This window comes from Apodemus sylvaticus, chromosome 2 (assembly GCF_947179515.1).
Source record: "Apodemus sylvaticus chromosome 2, mApoSyl1.1, whole genome shotgun sequence".
Classification (NCBI taxonomy): domain Eukaryota; kingdom Metazoa; phylum Chordata; class Mammalia; order Rodentia; family Muridae; genus Apodemus; species Apodemus sylvaticus.
The window spans coordinates 165,247,946-165,260,166 of NC_067473.1; the positions used below are offsets into that span (position 1 = coordinate 165,247,946).

At 38.7% G+C, this 12,221-nt stretch overlaps 1 protein-coding gene and 1 long non-coding RNA gene across 6 annotated transcripts in view; one reads left to right on the forward strand and one right to left on the reverse strand.

Moving 5' to 3' along the window:
- LOC127679263 (C-type lectin domain family 2 member G-like) overlaps window positions 1-12,221 on the forward strand; it is a 470,764-nt gene that overhangs the window by 448,030 nt on the left and 10,513 nt on the right. The gene's annotated exons all lie outside the window — the stretch shown is intronic.
- LOC127679277 (uncharacterized) overlaps window positions 4,016-12,221 on the reverse strand; it is a 9,451-nt gene continuing 1,245 nt past the window's right edge. Inside the window, exons 2-3 of the long non-coding RNA XR_007976722.1 lie at window positions 7,981-8,054; window positions 4,016-4,362 (exon numbers count right to left, since the gene is read on the reverse strand). This is a non-coding gene — a long non-coding RNA (uncharacterized LOC127679277). The remainder of the gene's footprint in view (window positions 4,363-7,980; window positions 8,055-12,221) is intronic.

The following is a 12,221-nucleotide window of genomic DNA, read 5'->3' on the forward strand; positions in this document are numbered from 1 at the left end:
CAGAGACACAGAAGTAGATCAATGGAATATAATTGAAGACCAAGAATTACATTCTTACAGCTATAGTCACCTGATAAAGAAGACAAAACCACACCGTGGGAACAAAAAAAGCATTTTTCAACAAGTGGTGCTGGTCTAACTGGTGGTCTGATATAGAAGAATGCAAATTTATCCATTTTTATCTCCTTGTACAAAGCTCAAGTCTAAATGGGTCAAAGACTTCCACATAAAATGAAGTACACTGAATCTAATAGAAGAGAACATGGGAAAAAGCCTCAAACACATTGGCACAGGAGAAATTTTCCTAAACAGACCACCAATGGCTGAGGCTCTAAGATGAGTAATTTTCAAGTGGGGCCTCATGAAACTGAAAACCTTCTGTAAGGCAAAGGACACTGTCAATAGGACAAAATGACAACCTACAGATTGGAAAAAAGATCCTTACTGACCATACATCTGACAGAGGGCTAATATCTAAAATATGCAAAGAACTCAAGAAATTAAACTCCCCCCAAATCAAATAACCCAATAAAAAATGGGGTACAGAGTTAAACAAAGAACTCTTAACTGAGGAATCCCAAATGGCTGAGAAGCACATTAAAAAATGTTCAACATCCTTAGTCATCAGGGTAATGGAAATCAAAACAACCCTGAGATTCCACCTCACACCAGTCAGAATGGCTAAAATAAAAAACTCAGGTGACATCAGATGCTGGTGAGGATGTGGAGAAAGAGAAACACTCCTCCATTACTGGTGGGATTGCAAGCCGGTAGAACGACTTTGGAATTCAATCTGCCAGATACTCCAAAAATTGGAAATAGTTCTTACTGAAGAACCAGGTATACCACTCTTCGGTATATATCCAAAAGATACTTCATTATCCTACAAAGACACTTGCTCAACTATGTTTATAATAGCCTTCTTTTACAACAATCAAAAGCTGGAAATGACCCAGATTTTCCTCAGCTAAAGAACAGATACAGAAAGTGTATTATAGTAACACAATAGAACACTACAGAGCTATTAAAAATGAGGACTTCATGAATTTTGTACGCAAATGGATAGACCTAGAAAATATCATTCCCAGTGTGGTAACACAGACCCAAAAGGATGTACATGGTCTGTACTCACAATAAGTGGCTATTAGTCCCAAAGCTCAGAATACCTATGATACAACTCACAGACCATATGAAGCTTAAAAATTAGAAAGGCCTTGAAAGTTACTACCAGAGGGAGGACTTGGGAGATGCAAGGTAACCTGCCCCTGTCTCTGCATTAATCCTGGGCAGTCTCCTGGGGTTTCTGAGAACTGGGCATAAGAATACTACATTCAGTGTCTTTATCCCCTCTTTTAATTTGTCTGTTTCTCCAAAAAAGACAGACAAATTCATGTGCTGTATGATTGGGTGTTTTGTTGTAATGTAAGAGTAAACAAGCCTTGTGATGAATGGGATGGACTTGTTACCAGTGGGGCTTGTTTGGAACTGCCCAGGATGCGACAAAAGGCAATTATTTCTCTCTAGTTTCATTTGCAATTGGGATTCAGCTCAGAGACAGTGCCTGACAGGATGAAGAGACTTCCTTGGGCTTGATGACAACAGATGTCCCTATCACAGTCCACCTGATTGAGAAACAGGTATCTATTAATGAAATTTGAAACAAACTGAAAGGGCAAAGAGAAGTGTCACCATGGAATTAAGGAGGATCAGAACCTCCTGTTAGTTAGCTTGTCTGTGTGGGTCTCTGTAGGTGTGAAGATGCCTGGAGGCCTCTGTTATATCAGTTTGTACATCCACTGTGCTTAAAAAAAATGGTGAGGTGAGGTGCAGTGGGAGACTGAATCTATGCCTCCCTGCTCTGTCCACCCAGCAAATCCTCTGAGATTTCTGGTTTGTGGTAAATTATGGAAAAGAAGAAACCTGTAGGATTTCTATATCAGTCTTCAGAGAGAAAACTGTCTGTATTTGGTAACTGTTTCAATTTATTTTTATTCTTTTGTTTCCTTATTTAATTTTTATATGCTTCCTCATTTGATTTAGTGAAAGAATATTGGGTATCCTGGCAAACAACATTCAGACTTAACAAAGAAGCAAGTTCATGATTTTATTTTTCAGAAAGCCAAATATTCTTATAAAAGAAAATATTTTTTTCTTTCTCTTTCTAGTTCTTTGAGAGCAGGTAGCCCCAACAAGAAATTTATCATACTACATTATCTGTTTTTCTTATATGCTTGTGATTTTCCATAGTAAACATTTTTGAGTTTAAATTTAAAAAAAAATGTAAGGAAAGAAAACAAGAAGAGCTATATATGTGGTGATATATGAATAATTTAATGAATGAATAAATAAATAACTTTTATGAGTAAAATAGCCAAATGTGTTTTATTGAGACATTTAAAGTAACAGTTGCTTATTACTTGATGAAAAGGAAAGTATATGGGTGTCTGGGATTGGTTAGGGCTCTGGGGCCATTCCAGAAAGCTTGCTTGGAAGCTTGTTGGGGAAGGCTGAAAACTGTTGCTGACTCATTGCTTTTGCCTCAGGCTGTAGTTTTTTCCAGTAACTGACTTGCCCAGTTCTGGGAAACAGAAATTTAGGCCTAGTCTCCTGAACTGCCAGTTTGAATCCTGTCATGGAGTCAGCCTGTCTTAGTCCTTTCTCTCTCTCTCTCTCTCTCTCTCTCTCTCTCTCTCTCTCTCTCTCTCTCTCTCTCTCTCTCTCTTCCTTCCCCACCCTATTCTCTCTGTCTACATTGCAATAGCAGCCCCCATTAAACCTGACTTTATACTTCTAATTCTGCTTGAATTGGCTTATTTTTTCAAAGGAGTAAACCTGTTAATGCTGTCACCAGAAATTTTGGGAGCCCACATTAAGCACCATTTCTTAACAGGAAAATTGAAGGTCACCTCTTTGGATTCTTAAATTTATTAATAAGGAAATTTTTTAATTAAAAAAAAACCCCAAAGACAATATTATTTGACTTGGGGAGAACAGTACAGGGAAGGCATATTGTGAGCCTGAGTAACAACAGTAGGTGTGTTGACATGGAGAAGAGAAAAAGCCTGTATTTAGGCCAGAAGGCTCGTTCAACCATGGAGAACAACAAGGAGTTACATGATGAAAAACAATATCATGGAAAAGTCAGGTAAATTGAGAGAAAACATGAAAAAGCTCAGCTTGTCCAGTATCCAAGAGATAGAGAAGCAGATCAAGGAGAAGCTAAGATCTTCTGATTTAGAACCCAGAAAATCTAGTGAGCTCAACAGACTGCTTGGGTGCAGCTCCATAGGTGACCACACGGAGGGTGGGGTTTCAGGGAAGGAAGAGCACATTATTTCCTGCCACACCTTTAGCCTGGCTTAGGTGGACCAGCCTCCCTGAGGGTGGTCTCTTGGCTGAGTGATTGACAGGCTCAACAGGATTACTTCTTAGAAGACACAGTTGTGAGTCATGTCTACACAGGACAAGCATTCTGTTCATTTGCTAGGTGGAAATGGGCCTCAATGGAGCACTTCTTTCCCCAGTGGCCTCAAAGGCTACTGTAGCATTTTCTCCTCAAGAGAATTACTTAAGTTATGGGCTAGAATTGAGGGATTAATACAATGTATTTCTGCCATGAGAATCTAGGGATCCAATGTTAAAGCTATTCAGCAGACAGGCTTAGTATCAATCACACCCTGACAAACAGCATCCAGGCAGGGAGCCTGCATAGAAGATAAGAAAGCAGAGCTCCACCTCATGTTTCTGAACTTAGGCCTGGACAAAACCAAAGATTTTTCCTTTTTTGAAGAAGAATTGGAACTGTCTATTTTTGGGAATTTCTGCTTTCAAATTTTCTTGGTTCATTTTTTCTTCTGTCCTTGATAGCTTAAGCATCCAGTCCTCTGCCTCAGCTTTTCCTTTGTCTAAGCTAAGGCTTCCTGTTGTCTTGCAATCTTATGGGAGTGAAGCCTGTGTAGTAGTTAAAGCCACCTGAAACTTTTTAAATGTAATTTTTATTCAGTAAAATTCTCCCATTTGTTGCACATTTCCATGAAATTTGAGCACATACATAATCATAGAGTCTCCATCACAATCAAGGTGTAGATCCAGACCCCAGCCCAGTACCCCACATCCTTCTGTAGACACTCCTTTCCTCTGTTCCCAGCCCAAGGTGCCTTTCTTTTTCTGTTCTTACACACTTGCTTTTCAATAACACCATGGAGCTGTATCCCTGCCCCAGCAATGCATCTGAGAGTCATGCACAGTGCACTCAACAGCTGTGTGTCAAATACCAACACATCTGGATACAGCAGAAGATTCCAGAGCAGGAGAGATGTGAGGCATGAACTGGCTGGGATTGCACAGGATATGTCCCAAATCCTAAAAGAAAGACAGTGTTACAAACAGCTCAGGGAAAACTAACAGGAATCTGGTGGGTAAAGTGTGAGCAGAAAGAAAGCAGGTGGTTAGCAATTAGAGTCTTAGCAAGTCTTCAAATAAACTGCAAGGGGCTATTGTTGTTCTGAGATTTAGTGGTGATGCTGGTGTTGTGTGGCCATTTAGAGGTCGGAGGACAACTGTGTGTAGTTGGCTGTTGCCTTCTACATTTCAGCTTGTTCCAGCAGGTTGAACTCAGGTTACCAGGCTTGAACAGCTTACACCTATGCCCGCTGGGCCTTCTTGCTGGCCCAAGGGAAGCTATTTTTTCTCCTGTAAAATACTTTAGGGGACACTTATATTGTCCAGCAAGTTAGAATTTAGGGATTTCTGAGGACAGCTGGCTGAGGAACATTTAACCAGAATATGCAATGGGCAGACCCAAGCATAAGGACCAGTTCTTTCTTTTCAATCATTTTCTCCAGAGCTGAGTAATAGTAGTTTACTCTGGGACAAGTTCAGGAATGTTTGAGTTGTTGTGACATATGAGTTAATTCATAAGCCTGATGTAAACACTCACAGATTTTTTAATACATAAAGGCATTTCTCTTTTGTGGATATGTGGATAGGAGAACAAGAGCAAATGATAAATGTGATCTCTTTTTAATAAAATGCTAAACTGTTTTTCACTATTTCTTCCAAAGCCTGATAATATTAACCATAATTATACAAGTTTTATTACACATGTGCTATTTTATTCAATTTTTTGTATTATTTAAAAAAATCAATGTGTATACCTGCACTGTAGAATGGCCAAAGTGGACAGATTTTAGATAGAGAAAAATGACATCTCTTCTGTATATGATCCTGGAATAGTTTGTTCTGTAAGACTCATAGTCACCCTTTTATAATAATTAAATCAAAATGGATCACAAACACAAAATAAATCCTATGAATGTAAATGTACTTGAAGGAAAAAAAATTTGTGAATGAGAGCTTGTCTAAGGGAATGAATTTGGGCTACAATACTGAAAGATTTACTTACATACCAGAAAGACACATTGGCTTTAGTGTAATAAAAACAGTCTACTCTGCTCCCTGAAAAGGGAAAAAGAAGATAAAGAATGGACAGGCAGGTTTTTAATTTTTTCATTTATTTTACTAAAAGAAATATAACAAAATTTGTGCCTATAATGTACTGAGAGATTTAAATGCAATGATGGGGATTGAGGAAATGACTAAGAGGTTAAGAACATTTGTTACTGTTTGTCTTAGTCAGGGTTTCTATTCCTGCACAAAACATTATGACTAAGCAGCAAGTTGTAGAGGAAAGGGATGATTCAGCTTATACTTCTACACTCCTGTTCATCACCAAAGGAGGTGAGGACTGGAACTCAAGCAGGCCAGGAAGCAGGAGCTAATGCAGAGGCCATGGAGGAATGCTACTTACTGGCTTGTTTCTTCTGGCTTGCTCAGCTTGCTTTCTTATAGAAGCCAAAACTATTAGCCCAGGGATATTGTGTGTGTGTGTGTGTGTGTATACTCACAATCAGTTAAGCCAAAGCATTATTAGCTCAATACCACAGCTAAATTTTCCAGGAATGCTATTTCAGGATGTTTTGTTTTTACCTGTGCAACAATGGTTACATTACATTAGTAGTTGGAGTTGCTCCTCATATTTTGTAACCAGCACATGGTCAAATTTTCTGGAATGCTGGTTCCGCCTAGACAACCCCAGGTGTTCGGCCAAGATAAGGACCAGTTGATCAGCCTTGTGTGAAGAAGTGGGTGGTTTGGTTGTTAACCGAAAGGTCAGTGGATTCTCAAGGTGAGAGCTGTTGAAAGTCTAGTTTCCCAGTTTGGTCTCCCACAAACTGATATTTCTAACTCATTCTCTCAGCTTTCATTGATGGGAAGATTGCTTATTTGTGTTCCAGGAGCAATCTTAATTTTGGTATGTTTAGTCATACATCCCCCCAGGTAAGGCTACATTATCTTGACAAAGGAAGGAATTTTTATGGCAAGAACATACATTGCTAACAAATTTCAGGTAATTATTATATAAAATAAACCCTGAGACCCTTATATATTCTAGAATCTTATATATTCTAGAGTTGTTAGTTTTTTTAGAAATGTATAGAATCACTCAAGATAGAATCACTCAAGACTTGTAAAAATCTCACATAAATACTCAAATGTTTGATTTAGATGAAGCAAGCAGCAGAGCCCTGTGCTTGATATTGTGTGAAATGCCTGTTATCTAACAGAGAGAGCTGAAGACATTTCACTGAGTCTTAAATGATCTGTGGGACCCTCATTTTGGCTTCCCCTCACTTTGTAATCATGGTGTATGTATAGAACTCTTGTTTATTGGAACTCACAGCCAGCAGACTCTAGCCACTACCATGTAATTGCTAGCACCTGGAACAATTCCACTGTGATCACAGATTTTAAGCAAAACCTCCCGTGTAGACCTTCAAGGCAATGGTAACAGGCATGTGTGGCTCCTTCCTTATTGCTTTTCCTATTGTGTCAGACATTATTACTTTGTTTTGCTTTGCTTTGTTTTGTTTTAACACCACATTTATGTTATTATTTGCATACTTCACAGCTTCATCCACAACATGTATATTTTAGGAGGATATTACAGTTCAATTCATCTCAAATAGCACCAAAGACTTTCACATATTTTTTATTTTTACAACGTGGCACAGAATAATTTCTGGAACTGGGGTAGGGTGGAATCCATGACATTTTAATTGAAGATTGAGTGCTTTGTTTACCCTGGGCCTTGAAAGAGTAACTCAAAACAGATAAAACAGATAGTTTAAGGGAGAAGAATAAAAATTCCAGATTTGATCATGTGTTACATCTTCTGTTTTGCAACTGTGTGGGCCTAATGGATGCAGAGTTCAACAGATAGACGCTACAAGCGTGGGTGGATGTGGACACAGACAACAGAGCATTCACAAGATTTCCTTGTATTCAAGGCTTATTTAGCCTCACAGAACTTAGAGTCTGTCATTGATCACAGTTCCCATATTCTGCCTACAATGAACACATCAAGAGTCTATGGCAGGGTAAAGACATTTAGGTCCCCCCATCTTTCCCCTCAGGTAAATGACTTTATTTCTCCATTTGGAATTTTTATATATTCTAGATATAAGCCTCTCTTGTTATATTACAATTTTAGCTGATTGTTTTTGGATGGTGAGATGACTCCCCAGGTTAAAAAAAAAAGTATTTGCTGTAGAAATCTGAAAACTGGAGTTCAATTTCCAATACCTTTGCCAGAAAGAGAATCATCTCCTGAAAATTGTTCTCTGATCTCAACATCTAATGTGGTAACGAGGCACATGTGGGCATATATGTGCATGCATGTGTGAGTTCAAGAGTGAGTACACACAAACACAGCCACACACACACCTACAATAACACATAAATAGGCACAAAATTGCAGTCACAAATACACACTCACAGGTATACACACACACACACACACACACACACACACACAAATTATCTGGAAACCTGTTACTTTTAAGCAGTGGTTCTGTTGGTATTAATGGTGTAGGACAGCTTACCTGCAGATATCTACAACTCTAGAGAGAAAAAGCTTACACATTGCCTTTTACTCAAGCAATCTTCATGAAACATGAGCAGGGCTTCTCCTATTCAGCCTTAGTTAAAAGAACCTTGAAAAAATAATTTTTGCAAATATGAGCAGCAGAATGTTAAACTTGCCATAATAGCTTTCCCATTCTAGATCCTGGTACAGGACACACTCTTTGTTCCGTTCTCCTGCAGTTACATCCCTAGCATTTTGTATTAGGGCAAATCAGCCCTCTCTTCTGCCAGAGAATTTAGTAATCTTAGTGAAATAATGTGCAAGACTGAGGTAATACTCAAGAGGATAACAGGACATGAGGATTATGAAAAGAAACCAGAAACTGAGGTAGAAAAATTTGTGTCAACTTGTCATGAGATAGCACTGTGCTCTGTGACCCAATTGCACTTACTAATATCAATAACACTGCACCATTTTCAATGTGGCCATTATTTCTAAATTGTGAAAACAGTGATTATCAATATTAAAAGATGTTTGGTTAGGATCTAATCAATTATTAAAAAGTCAGGAAAACATCTTAAGAGTCATTATCTTCATCTTCACCTCTGGATCAGAAGTAGACGGTTTGGTACAGCTAGGAGGATATGAGTGAGCCAGTTTGATAAAAAGAATCATGTTTCCTTCTGCTCATATTCCTGCTTAGCAAAAGTAGGGGTGGGGCTTGTTGAAATGGAAAAAAATGAGGGCTGAGAAACACAATGAGATTTCCTCAACATTCCTGCTCATGATCCTAAATCAAGAGGCTAGAAAAGTTGTCTACCTTCATTGTGATTATGATCCTACACACATCAGCTTGAATGTGAACCTGAAAGACAAAATTAGTAGAATAAAGCCAGTGAGGCATGTGACTCAGTAGTGAAGGGACTGAACCAAACTGTTCCCATTAACTAGATAGCTCACACCATGAGGAAGGTAGGAAGTTCCCACCATGGAATTCATATCTCTCAGTAAACAACAAACAAAACAGAAAAAGTAATATGTGTAATGATCTGCTTTGTGGTCAAATGACTGAATGTTTGCTTTGATAGAAGGAAGGATAAAATATATACAGAACTCATTCATTCATTCATTCATTCATTCAGATATAACCACCTACTATGTGTGTCAGTATTTTTATAGATGATAAAGAATCAGCTGTAAACATAGACATCTTTTCCTTATAGGGTTTCTAGGACTGTGTAGTGTGTGAAGGTGATTTCCAGCCAATAAATAAATAAATAAATAAATAAATAAATAAATAAAACATTTTAAATGGAAATTAAGATTTTTTTCCATTAGAGACAACAGCATGTCAAGCAAACAAATTAAGACAAGGTTTCCTGATAGACAATGCTGGAGTCCAGTCCTGAAAGATGCAGCAGACCAAGACTGAATGAATCTATGAGAGATGAGTCTTCTAGAAAGCTGGAACTGCCAATGTAGGAGGAGGTACTGTGTCCCTAATTGGTTCTTGATTTGGTCAATAATGAAGGCAGAAGCTATTTGCTGGGCAAACAGTAAAGTTGGGATTTCCAGATGCCAGGGTGAAGAGAAGGGATCTAGGGAAAGATTTAAGCCAGGTTTTGGAATGGGAGGCATGTAACAACCATCGAAGACCCTGGGTGGCTGGAAACAGTGGCATCCATCATTGGTGGATGGCTAAAATAGGTTAGCTGGTAAGATTAGGGCAGGAGACTTCTGTGCCCAGCAATTGTGGGATCTGGCTAGTTTTAAAATAATAAAACTGTCTAGTGTTTTTTTTTTTTTTTCTTTCGTGGAGCTAAGGTGTGCAGGAGAAGGAGAGCAGCCTGTGTGGTAGATGGCAGTTTGGTGAAGCCAGCTGAGAGGAATGGACAAATCCGCACTGAGGCAGGTAGCAGCTGAGTCAGGAACATGTGCTGGCAGGATCAAGATCTCTGGAGCTGAGTCAGGAGCTTGGGGTGCGGTCCCAGACAAAGGAGTCAGCATGTTTTTAAAATTAGATGCTACATGCAAATACAAAAGGAGAACATGTCTGTGATGTAGAGGAACACACATGCCAGGTGTGTTGTGGAGATCAAGTCAGGAGGAATGGTGACAGATGGAAAGGGATTTAGAAAACATTCTACAGGTTCCTATCAGCTTGAGGGGAAGCTATTGAAATGTCTGGACAATGGAGATGACTTAGCATGCTGTGAATACCAAAACATGCCTGAAGGAGTTACTTCCACATAACTAAAGCTCACATGACTTCTTCAGTGATCAATGGTGTTCCCCACAGTCTAATCTCTCCCAGAACAGCTCAAACAGGGCAGGATGATATGCTGTTCCTTCTATCTTAGTGTGAAGGAATAGTGACTTCTAAAATCACCCAAATGGGTTTTTATTTCCAGTCAAAAAAAAAAAAAAGCATCACTTCTTGGGAAGGGGGATGAGGAAACATTACTGGGCATTGAATGGTGCTTTGTAGCAGATACTATGCTTTTAAATGTATAAGAATTGTTTCATAAATCCTAAAAGTTTATGAAGTAGATAGTGTCCAGTCATTTTACAGATGAGAAAATTTATGTTTTATGAAGGTTAAACATATTCTTCCAATAATGTATATACTGCATTATATTATGCTATATTATGATAAATCTGAAATATGACTGTTCTGAATACTAGACGCTAGTAAAAAACCTCTAAATAGTGACTGTATAAAGATAATACTATTTTACAAAAACATTCAGAATTTCAAGGGTGGAAATGGTGAGGAAAAGAGAGAAATGTAAAGTAATCCTCATACACAAAATGAGAAACATGACTTATTAGGGTCATTAAGTGAGTTTAGGCATTGTGTGTCATGTTAGTATTCAGGAAAATTCTAGGCTGATAGAAATACATTGTTCTTATATTTGGGGTGTCTGCTTCTGCCTCCTTGTCCATCAATACAGCTTACTGGCAGAAGCCATGCAGGGACAGATGTGGTAAACTAGCAAGCAACCGTCCTGGAGACAGCATAACATTTTGCATGGCTGCAATGGCTGAATCATGGAGAGGCACTGCCTCCAGAGCTTTGTTCCAGGATTGATTCTTACTGATGATTTGCTTTATCATGCATGTCCTGCCTGTGTTCTTCACTTTTCTGACATGGGTAAGAAAGAGCCTTTCTGCCTATAATGTATTCTGATTGATTCTTGGATTTCGGCCCTCACTATTGGACAAATTTCCTCTAGATCAATATGATGATGTACTTGCATTGAATTAATGCTGTTGAAATGTATTAAGGATTTTTCTCCTGATTTGATTCAAATAATTTTAGGAGGAAGAAGCTTTCATTTTGGGAAGAGTTGAAAATCCCTGTGTCCTCATTAATGTCAGTTTCAGTTTTGTTTCTTAAGCAGAAGTGCTCTGAAAGAGAAAGGAAACCAAAGTAAACCAGAAACAAACAGAAAGTCAGCCTCCAGATGGCGCCAGCATGGCCTGAGCGGTTCCAGCAATTTCAGAATGGCTTTTTCAGTAAAGTAAATGGCTTTTTCCAGCAAATTGGTTGTACCAATTTGCAACCTCACCAGCAGTGAAGGAGTGTTCCTCTTTCTCCACATCCTTGACAACACCTCCAGTCTCTTTAGTTTTTAATCTTAGCCATTCTGAGTGGTGTGAGGTGAAATCTCAGGGTTGTTTTGTTTTGCATTTCCCTAATGACTAATGATGTTGAGCATTTTTTAAGATGCTTCTCAGCCATCCAAAGTTCTTCAGGTGAAAATTCTTTGTTTAGCGCTATATTCCATTTTTAAATAAGGTTATTTGGTTTTCTGGGCTCTAACTTCTTGAGTTCTGGTGGTTCCTCAGAAAACTAGGCACGTCACTTCTGGAGGACCCTGGTAGACCACTCCTGGGCATATACCCAGAGGATTCCCCAGCATGTAACAAGGATACATGCTCCATTATGTTCATAGCAACCCTATTTATAATAACCAGAAGCTGGAAAGAACCCAGGTGTTCCTCAGTGGAGGAATGGATACAAAAAATGTGGTATATATGCACAATGGAGTATTTTTCAGTCATTAGAAACAATAAATTCATGAAATTCTTAGACAAATGAATGGAGCTGGAGAACATCATACTAAGTGAGGTAACCCAGTCTCAAAAGATCAATCATGGTATGCACTCACTGATAAGTGGGTATTAGCCTAGAAACTTGGAATACCCAAGACATAATCCACAAATTAAATGATGTCCAAAAGAATGGAGGAGTGGCCCCTGGTTCTGGAAAGACTCAGTGCAAGAGTAT